Source organism: Simochromis diagramma, unplaced genomic scaffold (assembly GCF_900408965.1).
Source record: "Simochromis diagramma unplaced genomic scaffold, fSimDia1.1 OVJJ01000781.1, whole genome shotgun sequence".
NCBI classification, from domain to species: domain Eukaryota; kingdom Metazoa; phylum Chordata; class Actinopteri; order Cichliformes; family Cichlidae; genus Simochromis; species Simochromis diagramma.
Genome location: NW_024386832.1, coordinates 598,149 through 614,717, shown reverse-complemented (window position 1 = coordinate 614,717; position 16,569 = coordinate 598,149). Strand labels below are relative to the sequence as shown.

General features: G+C 40.4%; 1 long non-coding RNA gene across 1 annotated transcript; it reads left to right on the top strand.

Moving 5' to 3' along the window:
* The first annotated feature begins 5,621 nt into the window (after positions 1 to 5,621).
* Positions 5,622 to 14,535, top strand: LOC120731466. The gene is made up of 6 exons (XR_005695369.1): positions 5,622 to 5,805; positions 5,883 to 5,953; positions 6,329 to 6,548; positions 9,366 to 13,766; positions 13,878 to 13,938; positions 14,040 to 14,535. It is a non-coding gene; the product is annotated as an uncharacterized LOC120731466 (long non-coding RNA).
* The last annotated feature ends 2,034 nt before the right edge of the window (positions 14,536 to 16,569 follow it).

The following is a 16,569-nucleotide window of genomic DNA, read 5'->3' as shown; positions in this document are numbered from 1 at the left end:
TGGTGATCCTAGCAATAGTCATGTTGACTTTGCACTGTCACTTTTTTTCCATCTACAGTGGGGCAAAAAAGTATTTAGTCAGCCACCGATTGTGCAAGTTCCCCCACTTAAAATGATGACAGAGGTCAGTAATTTGCACCAGAGGTACACTTCAACTGTGAGAGACAGAATGTGAAAAAAAAAAATCCATGAATCCACATGGTAGGATTTGTAAAGAATTTATTCGTAAATTAGGGTGGAAAATAAGTATTTGGTCACCTCAAACAAGGAAAATCTCTGGCTCTCACAGACCTGTAACGTCTTCTGTAAGAAGCTTTTCTGTCCCCCACTCGTTACCTGTATGAATGGCACCTGTTTGAACTCATCATCTGTATAAAAGACACCTGTCCACAGCCTCAAACAGTCAGACTCCAAACTCCGCCATGGCCAAGACCAAAGAGCTTTGAAGGACACCAGGAAAAGTATTGTAGACCTGCACCAGACTGGGAAGAGTGAATCTACAATAGGCAAGCAGCTTGGTGTGAAAAAATCAACTGTGGGAGCAATCATCAGAAAATGGAAGACATACAAGACCACTGATAATCTCCCTCGATCTGGGGCTCCACGCAAGATCTCATCCCGTGGGGTCAAAATGATCATGAGAACGGTGAGCAAAGATCCCAGAACCACACGGGGGGACCTGGTGAATGACCTGCAGAGAGCTGGGACCAAAGTAACAAAGGTCACCATCAGTAACACACTACAACGGCAGGGAATCAAATCCCACAGTGCCAGACGCGTTCCGCTGCTGAAGCCAGTGCATGTCCAGGCCTGTCTGAAGTTTGCCAGAGAGCACATGGATGATACAGCAGAGGATTGGGAGAATGTCATGTGGTCAGATGAAACCAAAGTAGAACTTTTTGGTATAAACTCAACTCGTGGTGTTTGGAGGAAGAAGAATACTGAGTTGCATCCCAAGAACACCATACCTACTGTGAAGCATGGGGGTGGAAACATCATGCTATGGGGCTGTTTTTCTGCCAAGGGGACAGGACGACTGATCCGTGTTAAGGACAGAATGAATGGGGCCATGTATCGTGAGATTTTGAGCCAAAACCTCCTTCCATCAGTGAGAACTTTGAAGATGAAACGAGGCTGGGTCTTCCAACATGACAATGATCCAAAACACACCGCCCGGGCAACAAAGGAGTGGCTCCGTAAGAAGCATTTGAAAGTCCTGGAGTGGCCTAGCCAGTCTCCAGACCTCAACCCCATAGAAAATCTGTGGCGGGAGTTGAAAGTCCGTGTTGCTCGGCGACAGCCCCAAAACATCACTGCTCTCGAGAAGATCTGCATGGAGGAATGGGCCAAAATACCAGCTACTGTGTGTGCAAACCTGGTAAAGACCTATAGTAAACGTTTGACCTCTGTTATTGCCAACAAAGGTTATGTTACAAAGTATTGAGTTGTATTTTTGTTATTGACCAAATACTTATTTTCCACCCTGATTTACGAATAAATTCTTTACAAATCCTACCATGTGGATTCATGGATTTTTTTTTTTTCACATTCTGTCTCTCACAGTTGAAGTGTACCTCTGGTGCAAATTACTGACCTCTGTCATCATTTTAGGTGGGGGAACTTGCACAATCGGTGGCTGACTAAATACTTTTTTGCCCCACTGTATATGTGTAATTGGTTGGCACATGGAAAATTGTGCTAAACACTCTCCTTTAAAGATAACTGTAAAAAAAACCACACATCTCCAAGCAAGTAGTTGAGCTGTAATTTATGGAGTGTCAAGAGTGCTAAAATTAAAATAAACAATTATTAAATAATGAGTGTCAAATTCATTAAATCACATGAGTTAAATTGGAAATAAATGTATTTAGTATATAATTAAACTGTTAATTCATTTCAAACCAACTGATTCATTCATTATTTAGAAGCAGTTGATTATTAATTTTTTCCATGGTTACTGTGATGCACTGCACCATGAATTTATTTCATCTGTCAACCTCACCCATCAGAGTTAGGGGGCGGGGCTAACAATGAAATGGTTAAAACACTGCTTTAGTCCAGAGTCGATTCCTTTAGATGCCATCTCTCAGTACCAAGTAAAGAGATCATACATGCATACTTGATAGTTCTTATTTGGCACGTTGGCTCACGAGTCCAGACTTCTGAAGATGAGAGAACACAGCTGACAGGGAGACAGCAGCATCATCTGCCCTTCACTGTGTACTTAAACAACTACCACAGACCTTCCACGGCACAAGAAAGACTGAGTGGACTGGCAGTAATTAGTATTGTAGAGTGTTTAGCTTATTTTAGAGTTTAGAAATGTGTTAACATAGAATGTAGAACTATTGTAGAGACACTGACACTGCCCTCAATGTAATAAAGGCCTGATTCTGTCATGAACTTAGGAGTAGATTGTAGGAGACCCCTCCCCCACTTGAACTGTGAGAGTAAAACGGAGAGGAGTTAATGCTGAGTGGAAATTCCCCAGAGAATGTTTGGGTGGGGGTCTCAACATTTGTAACTGGATAACTGTGGTCTGGAAGGGAGATGGGTTTTTATGACCTCTAGGGAGTCACCTACACCCACAATGTTTTAACTGTCACGCACACACATCCACACGCACACTCACTCATGTGCACTCACACATACACACAGGTATGCGTACACAGTCACACACGAGCACTCACATAGACACGTGGGAACGCGCACATGTAGGCATTCATGTGCTCGTGCACACAGACACAGTTTGCAGCACACTGTGGGGGGTTTTATGATGGGGACACCTCTATAAAGCTGGCTGTAACTAACAAAGGGGTGAAGATTTGCAGAGGGACACACCGGCCTCGTCTTCCCTTCTAGAAGTGCATGCTTAAATGAAGATGAATAAAGGTTTTGTGAAATGACTACTGAGTTCCGGTGCCGTCTCTGGAAGTTTCGACGAATAAAAGAACCGGGGTAAAACTGATTTCATAACAGTTTTAACAACAAAGTTGGCCATCAGATTTCTTGCAGTGGTGTAATAAATGATTTTCCTTCTAGAAAAGCTGGAAAACAAAAATGTTAAGAGGATTGAATATTGAGGAAAACCAAAAAAGTCAAAAGTCTGGATTCCAATCATTCATTTTCAAATGTAGTTCTTCTTATTTTCACCAAAGTGTTTACACATGTTTATATACTTTTCAGAACAAATTATTCAATTTTGGATTTGATTTCTAAAGCATGTTCTCTTGTGGGGTAGCATAAGATAAACATCAAAGAGGGTGATAAGTGAACAGCATCAGCATACTAGTCAAGTTCCTTTTAAGTATACTTTATTTCTGGCATCTCCATTCTACCATAAAACAACCAACCTGGTAGGCAAAATCCCACTTGCTTTATACAGGACTTTACACACACCTGAACCTCATTAGTCTCTACCACTGAAAAAAATAGGTCAGACCAAACAATACGATTCTAAACAAAGAACAGAAATAAGATTATACATGAAACTCATTTACACGCCTAAATGGTTTGAAAAGTAAAACACTGCGTATAAATAACAATCTATATGTGTTTGCCTGAATCTTCCACCACAAACAGAAAGAGGACATGTGAGCTGCTGTCTGAGTATCAATGCAAATACACACCAGAAATTGTTTAGTAAAGACAAATTTAATAAATGAAAGCTGTTGAGAGGCCCTTTAATGTTTTTCTTTGGATCATCCTTTGATCCATCTATCCATTTTCTTCTGCTTATCTAGTTCATGGCTGGAGCCATTAGGGACAACATCACCAAGAATTAGAGGAATAGTCCGAATGAGCCACAGCGTTTGACTGGCATTAAGACCGAAGCCAAAACAAGTTTTTGTTTGTTGAACGATTCTTTTTATCCACAAAGCTAAAACTGATACACAAACACGCTGGAGTATGTTTTCAGTTGAAATGAAGCACCTTCTGACTAAATACTTTGTCAGTAAAACACATTCTACAGTCGTAGCTTGCAGAGAACGATTCAACATAACTAAGAACCGAGTTCAAACCTCAATTATCACCAGTTACTTACTTGTGCATTGTTCAGTCAATGATACTTATTGAAACCACTGTTTTCTAATACCTATGCATAAAGGTAAAGAACAATAACAGAGTTATCTTTATTTTAGATGTCAAAAAGTAATTGCGGCTCCCAGTGTTTTCTTTTCCATGGAAACGGGGTCCAAACGGCTCTTTGGGTGTTAAAGGTTGCTGACCCCTACCCTAGGGGAATTTGATGTTTCAGTCATCATCATAAACTTAAATTTGCATTGTGCCATTTGAGAATAATGGTTGATGTCTGTAACATCTGTCATCACAAAAATCCTCACACATACAGTAGCTGGTTTATTCATGTGTCATGAAACTTCTGCATTTTTGAAAATCAAAGCTAATGTTTTAAAAAGATGTACATAAATGAAAGTGTTGTTTACTGGAGATTGTTTATATAAAGCAGATGATTCGCTTCTCTTTGAAATATATCGCACCCGCAAATTAATTTAAACTGGGATCCATGTTCAGTAATATCTGACTGATGTGGATTTTGAATATTACATGTAACATGTCCAGAAGAACTATGATAAAAATTTAAATGCATTCTAAAACCTGCACACGCATGGTCACGTAAACGTAAACGTAAACTGCAGTGAACATTCATCTTAGGATCAAACGAGAACACATTTTTTTGCCTGCAGGGTGTAATCAATGAAAAAAACCTAAAATGCTGGATTAACGCACTAGGTGTACTGTCCAAGGATCTACAAATGTAACCACCGTGCATTTTTTAAGTATTTATCTTTTAGCTTGATTTGAAGAACACGGCTTTTTACCATAAGGCTACCTACTGTTGCGTAAAGAAAATTTAAGTGCAAATGTAACCTGGGTAATTTTCCGAAGTATGAAATTTGTGATCATTTGGCAGCAGTGTTGCCAACTTAGCGACTTTGTCGCTATATTTAGCGAGTTTTCAGACCCTCTTAGCGACTTTTTTTCTAAAAAGCGACAAGCGACAAATCTGGCGACTTTTTCTGGTGTTATTGGAGACTTATTTATGTCGACGTTTTGACGTGAAAGCGCATATCGCTCTTACTCTCAACAAGTAGCGGTGCTTTGGCACGGTGCACCTCACCCGTGCCAAAGGGCTCACGGGCCGAGGATAGTCCTCCCCCAGCTGCTATCAGGGCAGGAGATGTTCACACCTATGCGTCCAAACGCGTACGAGTGAAGCCTGCTACTCCCGCACTGACTGTAACGGAGTCAGATCTTATTTTACTGTTATGCTGTTTTGTGGATCACAAGTTTTAAAACTACTAATAAACACACACACACACACAAAGTAACTCTCCCAGAGTGCCAATTTCGGGTCACTTTTGCCGGTCCAAGCCCGGGTAAAGGAGCAGGGTTGGAATTGTGACATTAAAAAAACAATAATTGCTAAAAGAAATTAAATTTGTAGTTCTAAATAAACTCTAAATGCATTTAGGACGTTTTTTTACTCACTTTATGTCTCTTCCACAATGTTATTTCGCTCTCCAACAACATAGGTTACAATTACATTAGCATGCCCAATTATGCAAATTAGGCGATGACATCATTTAGCGACTTCTAGCGACTTTTAGGACAGCCAATAGCGATTTTCCTTACTGAGGAGTTGGCAACACTGTTTGGCAGTCATTGAACGCATCACAGTGCCGTGAGCAAAGGCCTAGTCCAACTGCAGAATTTCTTCTTTTCCTCCCGTCGATCTGGTGAGATGCATGCTGTTCTGGTGCCCTCTGCGATCTGGAAACCTGGGTACATTTAACACCAGTCACTGTAGATAGGTTTACAAAACATTTGTACTTAAAACTGATGCTTTAATGTGTTGTTAGAGAGAGAAATCATGAAGCGGTACGCGCTGAGCCGAGTCCGACAAGCATTCGCCATTACACCAACTCCTCTGGTGAGTTAGCTTGGGGCTCATGTTTACATTGAATATTATGTCCCTTTTTATGCTGCAGCCAGGTGTCAAGTTAACTGCTGGGATGGGTTTTTTTTTTTTTGTTGTTGAGGAAGAAAGCTAAATGTTATAGAATGTGTGAATGAGCTTAGCTGAATGTTAGCAAGCTAGCGGCTAAGCAAGCCTGGCTACCGTCCTAATATGGCGGCCGATACAAGGTCAATTACCGAGTTGATGTGTTTATGCCTAAGAATTTTTGGGGGTTTTTTTTGTTTTTTTTTTTCCATGAACAAGCCTGTATTTTTTATGATGTTGAGACTGCTAGATGAGCCGTTAGTGATACTGGAAGTCATGAATATGCTTTGGTTAATTCTCCAGCATCCGGGTGTGTGTAGGCTGGTTTTTCCTTTGGTATCCTGTTCCTACTGGATGATGTTCCTCATCTGATGACTCCACTGAAACATCCTACCTGGTAGATGGTCGTTGCTGCAAGTGGATGCTTCTGCTTTCTGGATGCGGTTACTGGATACTACACTGTTCCAACAGGGCGGTAGGAACAAATTGGAGGGCCCCAACGTTGCACTTTCCCTGAGCTCAGGTGTTTTGTTTGTTTTTTGGCCAAAGGACCTTGAAAAGTGTTTTGTTTTTTTTGGGAACACTGAGTGGAAAGACAGTAAAAGAAAAGGGTTATTGTTTAAACTTGTGTTTTAATAAATGTGTCTATGTTAAGTGAGTGTGGTGTTCGTTGTGTGCTGGAGGTCTTACTGTTCCTATGGTGGAGCAGCTACTACCAAACTCCTTTACAAAACTAGCCTCTGATGGGTTACAGAGTTTTGGGACACATTTCAATTCTTGTAACCTCTTTCTATACAAATTGTGATTCTTTCTTTTTTGGGGGGGGTGCGCGCTAAAACATTGTGGTGAAATTGATGACACAGACAGTCCTGATTTCCAAGCATTAATGCTTTGGTGTAAGTACAGATTGAGTTACAAGTGGAGAGCCAGCCAGGAGATTGGACGATAGTAGCACCTTGACTTTCCAGCTCACAACACCCACCTTTTCATTTTTCTCAACCGCATTGAGTTGGACATTGTACCTTTGCAGATGCTTTAATGTAGACCAGCAGTCTCCAACCTTTTTTGCGCCACGGACCGGTTTATGCCCGACAATATTTTCATGGACCGGCCTTTAAGGTGTTGCGGATAAATACAACAAAATAAAACTAGTACCGGTACCAAAAAAAAAAAGATTTATTCATAACACGCGTGAAAAGACCCAGGAAAACCGAGTTAACGATAAAAACGATAACAAAATAACGCTGAAAAACGATTAAAAACCCTGAAAACCATTCATTTCACACCTGAGCCTCAACTCTCGCGGCCCGGTACCAAACGACTCACGGACCGGTCCGAGGGTTGGGGACCGCTGATGTAGATGGCTAATGCTCACCTTTTGTGACTGGAATTGAAAGGATTTAAACAGATGATGACAGTGCTAGTGTTTTTTCAGTTAATGGTGAAGTTTCTCGGATAGTTTGGATTCCTGATGAACCAAACCATCCAGAGGGTAGAGTCCTGGTAGAATATTCGTCTGATCAAGCCATTCCCAAGATCAACCAAGGTCTTTGGTGACTAGCCTAGCCCCAAGAATCCTGCTGTTGGTTCGTTTGTTAAAACCATTTGAGATGTTGCTCAGGAAGAGGTATACAAGTGGATCTTCCCCTCAGTGATTCCTCCTTTAGGGTTAGGAACATTCTTGAAAGTTTGCTCAGTCCAGCGACAGATGTTTTTAAGTTGTTTGGTTTGAGCTCCCCACCCAGAGCTTATATTAGGCAGCTTGATTCTGCTTTTAGTCTTGTAGATAACGGAGAAGAGTTTTTTTTTGCAACCTTTCTCAGCTCCAGTCAGAATAGCAGAGAAAAGCCCTCAGCATATTTGAACAGACTCCATAGCCTCCTTACTTGAGCTACTTCTAGAGGGGGAGTCTCTGTTGAAACACCTGCTCAGACAGTTCAATAGAGGCTGCTGGGATGAGTCTCATCATAGCTCTCCAGCTAGAGAACAAAAAGAACAGTCCACCAGCATTTTCAAAAATACTCCTTGTGTTGAGAACTGAGGAAGGTGCTAGATCTGCAAAGCTAGACAAGAGGAAAAAATATCTTGGTTCTACAAAAGCCAGCTGTACATGCCCACTCCATTTTTGATGTACCCTCCTCTGATGATGAGCCTGTTCCAATACAGACTACAAAACAGAGCGAGGCATCTAAGCTTGAAAGGAGATTGGATAAGCTTGCAAAGCAAGTAGAGAAACTGAGCCAAAGGTCCATGAATCCTCCTTTCGACAGTGAGCTTAGTGCAGCGTCAAAACAGAGAAAACAAACTGTTAAACTTCAAAATAAGACAGATCAGTTGTCTAAGAAACTTAGAGAGCTCGCTCGGTACCAGAAATGTCCTAAAGAAAATAAGTGATGGCAAAGATTACTTAATGGCAAGAAACAGCAGTGGCAGGAGACCTGTTAAGGTTCCCTGTCTGCCAGAAGTGTGGTTCAGCTTTAGATGTGGTGAAGATGATGATACTGCTGCTCGACGTCTGAATGAACCTAACCAGACACTAGTCTGTCAGGCAAAGCAAGAAAGGTTCCAAGCCCAACAGGTTACTGAGCCTTTTACTTTAAACTTGTAGCAGCTCTTGTTGTGGGACGCCCAGGAGCTGAGACCAGCATCAATCCCACCTTATTTGACCAAAGCATTCATTTTCAGAGAAAAATAAAAACCCAGACAATGGTTGAAGATTTTGATTCCAAATCTCGCTTGCCAGCCAGTCTGCTAGATTCTCATTGTGCAGCTTCTGTTTTGTGTGAGGGTGTGCAATGCAATTCCATGATGGATTGTGGTTCACAAGTCACTACAATGTGCTAATTGTTTCAGAAAGATAAACTTGCACATCTTCCCCATTCAGCCAATTGAAGCATTGTTTGAGATTGAGGGAGCAGGTGAACAGCATGTCCACTACCTACCTTGGTTATGTTGGTTACATGCTCATTGAAACCATCCCAGTTCTGTGAGCATAGCAGCCACCTAGTTAAACTCTAAAATTTTCTTTTCCTCCCATCAATCTGACGAGGAGCATGCTGTTCTCTTAAACACTTCATGCTGTAAGCTAATGATAGTTATATTAGAGCAGATGCATGCTGGTGCAATAAGCTGTCGACTAATTGCAAAAATAATTGATGACTAGTGGACTATCAAAATAATCGTTTGTGGCAGCCCTAGTTTCAACATTTGAATGAATGAATGAAGATTCATATGTAAAATGCATTCTTATCTTGTTTTGGTGAGAGAGCCTTTAATGTTTCTCTTTGGATCATCCTTCCATCCATCCATCCATCCATCTCTTCTGCTTATCCGGTTCAAGGTTGGAGCCGTCCCAGCTGTTATGGGGTCAGAGGCAGGGGCAAAACCTGGACAGGTGGCCAGTCTAACACAGAGAAACACACAACCATTCACACTCACATTCAACCTAACTGCATCGCTCTGGACTGTGGGAAGAAGCCGGAGTACCTAGAGGGATCCACAAAGGTACGAGGACTCTCTTGCTCTCAGGTCACTGCCGTTCACGCTGCTCTGAACACTCTCAGTTGTCTTTGGAACAAATAACATCAAATGAGAGTGAATCACTTCAGAACAACAGGAACACTCCTGGTTATTGTGAGCAAACGTCATAACAAGATGAATATATTTACCATTTTAATGAGGGAGAATCTTCTGTGTGGAGTTTCTTCTCAGCGTGACTCTTTTTTTCCTGACTTTTAGAAACAAGAGGCAGAAAAGAAAGAATAAAAGTTAAAACCTCAACAATTTTCTATATTTTAGGACAGAATTTTAGAAACAACCTTAAACACTATTTACTACTTACCACTTTGTTCAGGCTTGCTGGTGTTCGACATGCTTCACTTTATATTAAATCCTGAAGCGCTTCCTCAGTGGAGTCGGGCTCTGGATGCTGTTCTCTTCCTCCGGAGCCTTCCTCTTAGCACCCTTTGCCGACGTCTTCAGAAAACGGCAGAGAACCGACATGAGAACTCTGCCGTCTGCGCTGTAGTCTGTTACTCTCCAGCGGTTCGTCATCTCCGTGTCCTCTGTTCGGTAAACGGTGGAGATGACTCTGGTGACGGGAAGGCAGTCGACAGTCAGGGTGCGGACGCAGTTCCTCCGGTCTGCCTTCAGCACAGCAAGATCCGCTTTCTCGGGAAGAACTGAAGTCAGGAAGCGTGGATGAGAACTGGAGCCCGCAGGCGGCAGCATCATCCCAGCTGGTGAGTCCGTAGGAGGAGGAGCGGTGTTCTCTCTCTGGCTCAGCCTCACATGGACAAATGGAGTCGTCACCTGGTCCCGGTGGAGCAATCCTTTAAACAGTATGTGAGGAAAGTCCTTGGACCCCGTCACCAGGTTATGGTATAGAGTGAGGACCAGGTGGGACATGGAGTCCAGATTGCTGTTGGTCAGTTGACGGTTCCTCAAGTTAATGACGACCATCTGACGTGAAATGGTTGGACTCACCAGCTCAGCTACGAGGAAACAAAGCGTGCGTCTACATTAATCATGTGATCGCACAAATTAAAGCCTGAATTTAAATTGTCAAGACATGGCTTTACATCATCATATGTTATTCCACACACAGTAAGAAGCTCCCAGCAGAACTCATTGTTTATGAAAGCCTTCACATTTTCATGTGGTGTAAGGCTGCATGGACTCTCATTGAGGTTTTAATACGCATTCACATTAAGGACTAACGTTTTCATATTAGTTGAGCAACAATCTGCTGAGAATAAAGCAGCTGCATTTAGGTGAGAAACCTCACACCTCCTTATTGGAGGCGCACAGCAGTCTGACATATTATATTATACCTTTTAGCCTGCTGTACTTACCATAGCATTGATCTTTCTCACGCTCAATGAAAAGGGATAGCAGGTGCATCTAGCGATCTAAGTCGGCAGAAATCATTTTGCAATTCCTTCGTTTCTTGAAGAGTTCGGAAAATCCGAGTTTTCACAGCACTAGTAGGAAAAAGCTCCTGTTTGCACTGAAATATGAAACCGAATTCCAATTTTTCCTTCTGCTTTTATATCCGTAGCTCAAACACGCCATCCTCATCACCATGACTCCCAGTGTCACCTAAAACCAATTTCATTTATTCAAAAGAAAAAATTATTTTTCTCATTTAATTTTACTATTTCATGTTCTTTTTTTTTTTTTTTTTTTTTGCCAGTCTTTGTGGTTTTCTATGCTGTTTTTTAAAAAAAAAAAAAAAAAAAATCACCACTTTATAAAAAGAATTACTGAAATTCATAACGACTATTCAGACTATTCATAATGTCTTGATGCATTCTCAATCATCCAGGAAAGTAAATCTCCAAAAGTTGATTCTGTTCATCTGGACGTAGCATTTTATGGGAGAAACGTTTCGTCACTCATCCAAGTGACTTCTTCGAAGAAGTCACTTGGATACTGACCAAAGTTGTGCCGATGTTGTGATGTTGTGCCAAAAAGTAATCTGTGTCCAAGAAGTAATTAACAGTATTTAAAGCTATCGAGTATTTGTCTTTCAGCTTGCTCTGAAGAACACAGGTCTTTACCATTAGGCTCCCTACTGTTGTGTAAGGAAAAATGCTGAATGTAACTAAGGTTTTCCGAAGATTGAGATTTCTGATCATTTGGCAGTCATTGAATGCATCACAGCATGTCATTAGCCATTTCCAGGCATCCATGAAAACAGAATTTATTACATTTAAGTTAGCAGGGAATTTGCTCGCTAGTTTTCACCCAGGCATAATATAGCATGTTCTGACTGAGAGATATCTGAAAAAATTAAAAAATAAAAGTTGAAGCGAGGGTTCCCGATGGTTAGGGACAAATGCAGTTGCTTGGCAGGATCCTGCAAAGAACCAAACTTCAGTCAGGAGAACAACTGAGATAATCCATCCACAATACGAGGTTAGTCATTATTTACCGCTGCATGAGCTAGGTTGTAGTTAAATCATAAGGTTTTAAAACCCGAGAGATTTCCACAGTGATCACTGACTTTTTTTCTTCTTCCTTTTTTTTATTTATTTTTTTTTTTTCTTTGGGCCTTGTCAAGATTAGAACAAAATACAAAGCATTACAACATGTTAAAAACACAACAGCTTTAATAAACAGAGTAGTCTGAACCCAGGAGCAGGATTCATCACGTCATTTAAAGACCGGATAGGCCTAGTCCAGGTCCAGGCCTTGATGTTTTCATGCCTAAAAAAGTTGAACAGTGTTTTTTGTTTTGTTTTGTTTTTGTTTTTTTTTTTTTTTACATGAACAAGCCTGTATTTTTTATGATGTTGAGACTGCTAGATGAGCCGTTAGTGATACTGGAAGTCATGAATATGCTTTGGTTAATTCTCCAGCATCCTGGTGTGTGTAGGCTGGTTTTTCCTTTGGTATCCTGTTCCTACTGGATGATGTTCCTCATCTGATGACTCCACTGAAACATCCTACCTGGTAGATGGTCGTTGCTGCAAGTGGATGCTTCTGCTTTCTGGATGCGGTTACTGGATACTACACTGTTCCAACAGGGCGGTAGGAACAAATTGGAGGGCCCCAACGTTGCACTTTACCTTTCCCTGAGCTCAGGTGTTTTTTTTTTGTTTTTTGGCCAAAGGACCTTGATAAGTTTTTTTTTGTTTTGTTTTTCTTCTTTTTTCTTTTTTTTTTTTTTGGGAACACTGAGTGGAAAGACAGTAAAAGAAAAGGGTTATTGTTTAAACTTGTATTTTAATAAATGTGTCTATGTTAAGTGAGTGTGGTGTTCGTTGTGTGCTGGAGGTCTTGCTGTTCCTATGGTGGAGCAGCTACTACCAAACTCCTTTACAAAACTAGCCTCTGATGGGTTACAGAGTTTTGGGACACATTTCAATTTTTGTAACCTCTTTCTATAGAAACTGATTTTTTGGGGCCTAAAACATTGTGTTGTGGTGAAATTGATGATACAGACACTTAGTGAATTGCCCAAGGTCAACAGTCCTGATTTCCAAGCATTAAAGTTTTGGTGTAAGTACAGATTGTGTTACACAAGGATTCTTTATCCATAAATTATTCATAACAAAAGTCAAAACCAGACAAAGTGCACGGTGCAATGACCTCAATGGACAGTAACACTGCATATTAATTTGGGTCTTAGCTGCTGTTCTTGAATTTAATTTAAGAATTTATTTTTAACAATTATTTTCATTCACTTTAAAACTTCAACTAAAAGTTTGTTGGAGCATCATCTGTTTTCATAAACTGAAAACAGTAATGTTTAAAGCGTTCATCAATGGCTACCAATGATGTGGTTTCCTGGAAGGGGATGAGCTTCTTATCCATCACAAGGTAGTATATGTTGATGGCCTCCCTGCTGGTTCCAGATACAAGGAGGTACAGCTTGCAATGTCTTTCCTGGTGCTCCAGGTGTTCATCTAAGATGATCTGTGACTAAGGTGAGAAACAAAAATAAAGCAATTGGAAACTCTTTTCTCTTCACTACATTCCCCACCAGAGTCATCGCCACCGTTTACCAAACAGAGGACACGGAGATGACGAACCGCTGGAGAATAACAGACTACAGCGCAGACGGCAGAGTTCTCATGTCGGTTCTCTGCCGTTTTCTGAAGACGTCGGCAAAGGGTGCTAAGAGGAAGGCTCCGGAGGAAGAGAACAGCATCCAGAGCCCGACTCTACTGAGGAAGCGCTTCAGGATTTAATATAAAGTGAAGCATGTCGAACACCAGCAAGCCTGAACAAAGTGGTAAGTAGTAAATAGTGTTTAAGGTTGTTTCTAAAATTCTGTCCTAAAATATTTGAAAATTGTTGAGGTTTTAACTTTTATTCTTTCTTTTCTGCCTCTTGTTTCTAAAAGTCAGGAAAAAGAGTCACGCTGAGAAGAAACTCCACACAGAAGATTCTCCCTCATTAAAATGGTAAATATATTCATCTTGTTATGACGTTTGCTCACAATAACCAGGAGTGTTCCTGTTGTTCTGAAGTGATTCACTCTCATTTGGTGTTATTTGTTCCAAAGACAACTGAGAGTGTTCAGAGCAGCGTGAACGGCAGTGACCTGAGAGCAAGAGAGTCCTCGTGCCTTTGTGGATCCCTCTAGGTACTCCGGCTTCTTCCCACAGTCCAGAGCGATGCAGTTAGGTTGAATGTGAGTGTGAATGGTTGTGTGTTTCTGTGTTAGACTGGCCACCTGTCCAGGTTGTACCCCCGTCTCTGACCCCATAACAGCTGGGACGGCTCCAACCTTGAACCAGATAAGCAGAAGAAATGAATGGATGGATGGATGCACTAAAGGCCCTCTCACCAGCTTTCATTTATTAAATTTGTCTTTACTAAACAATTTCTGGTGTGTATTTGCATTGTTACTCAGACAGCAGCTCACATGTCCTCTTTCTGTTTGTGGTGGAAGATTCAGGCAAAAACATATTACATATATAGATTATGATATGACTCAGTTTCACATTAATTGCTATATGATAGTGATGAGGTCCAATTTAACAGTATTGCTAGTATCTAATGAAATGAATTGAACACATGTGATTTTTGGGGTCCAGCAAAGTGAATAGTTTTCACTGTGGATAAAATACATGGAAAGGTTTAATGAGTCATATTTCACTACAAAGATGACGAGATTAAAGGTTCTCATAGATGTCGGTCAGAAGTTTTGCTCCATGCTGGATGTTAAATGTTGATCAATGTTTACACATATCTGCACATTTCTAACAGTTCATTTCACAGGTCATCAGTCTCCTGACTGCATATGCAGAGTTTTATCATCATCATGAATTCTTGCTTTAGTTCCATTCAGTCACTCAACATCAGGTGTCTGCTTGTCCTGAGCTGTGAGAACTACAGTGAGTTCCTTTCTTCTTTAGCTTAGTATTAATAAACCAGCTCGTAGCTGGGCACCTGCATCCCTGTCTATGGGACAGATCATTTCTGACCAATTGCATAACTGCCTGGTTTTACACAGAAAAATCACTTGTTGTCAGGAGTGATGAAAGTGTTGAAGCACTCAGTGTCACAGGAGACGTCATTCATGATGAGAACTGTGGATAACAAATCACGTGATTGGATCCTAGTTCAAAGTACGCTTTCTTGAGTCCTACATGAACATAAGGTACAATTAAAATTAAAAAATTGGTTGAGATGAGTTTGGAAAATAATTCAGATTTTAAGTCTGAAAATATCTTTACTTCCTTTAGCATGCAGTTAGCAAAGGTGAAACTTTTCCACACTGGGGATGGAGATTTTTTTTAAAGTTTGAAATAACTGGGATGCTGGCTGTCGTTTAATTTGTTTATTAAAAAAGTCAAGAATATTTTAGTGTTTAACGGTGAAAATATTGGACTGTTGTTCATGTGTTTGGAAAGGAGAAATGGAAAGACTGAAAGTGGGGCCTGATGAAGTACCATCAGACACTAAAAGTTACAGGCTGAAACACATCAACTGCTTTATTATTTCTAGTTTTAAAGTGTAAGAGCAGTGTGCAACAACAAAGTGCCATAAAAAATAGAAATACAATTAAAATCCCTTCAATTAAACAGTCCCTAGTTAATATGTTTTAAGTTCTAACTACTAAATATAATTAAAAAATATATCAGAGAAATACTTCAGTATTGTAAATTCATAGACGTAGGTGAAACAAGGGAACAAGATGTATAAATTTGTTCTGAAAACTATGTAAACATGTCTAAACACTTTGGTAAAAATAAGAACTACTACATTTGAAAATGAATGATTGGAATCCAGACTTTTGACTTTTTTGGTTTTCCTCAACACTCCATCCTCTCAGCATTTTTGTTTTCCAGCTTTTCTAGAAGGAAAATCATTACATCACTGCAAGAAATCTGATGGCCAACTTTGTTGTTAATACTAATTACTGCCAGTCCGCTCAGTCTTTCTTGTGCCGTGGAAGGTCTGTGGTAGTTTTTCTTATTGATCTTTTTTTGGAAAAGCTCACAGTGCAGTGCACCTGTGTTGACCGGGACCTCCGGGTCAACATAGATGAACCAAAGATCAAAAAAACAAACATCAAGAACAAAAGCTGCCATATCTGATGTCATATTATACTTGAACATTATGAAAACCCTTCAGTTTTTTTGCGGTTTATTGTACGGAAAAGAAGTCTGCCAGTGGAACAATTGAAAATTACTTGAGAATTTTTTTTAATTATCTGGTTTCTTGTCATGTGGTTATATGGTCTTTAAATCAATCTTGATTCAACCTGCTCTTTACATGGCCATTTCATACTGCACACCTGGTTGCACACATTATCAGTTGAGCTCTGAGCAGAGAGGCAGTATGAGTCACTGCACCAACAATGGTGTGTTCACATAATATTGTGGGCTTTTTTAAATAAACCTTTTATAATATATGAATTGCTCTAACACTGGCAAAAATTATTATTATTATTGTTGTTGTTGTTATCATAAATTAAAAAAGTAAAACGTCTTTTGCTCTTGGAGGCCCCAGTGGTGACGGCTCTGATCCCTCTGCCGCCCCAGACATGAGCCCCCCAAAGCAATTAATTCTTTTTTTTTAAAGTT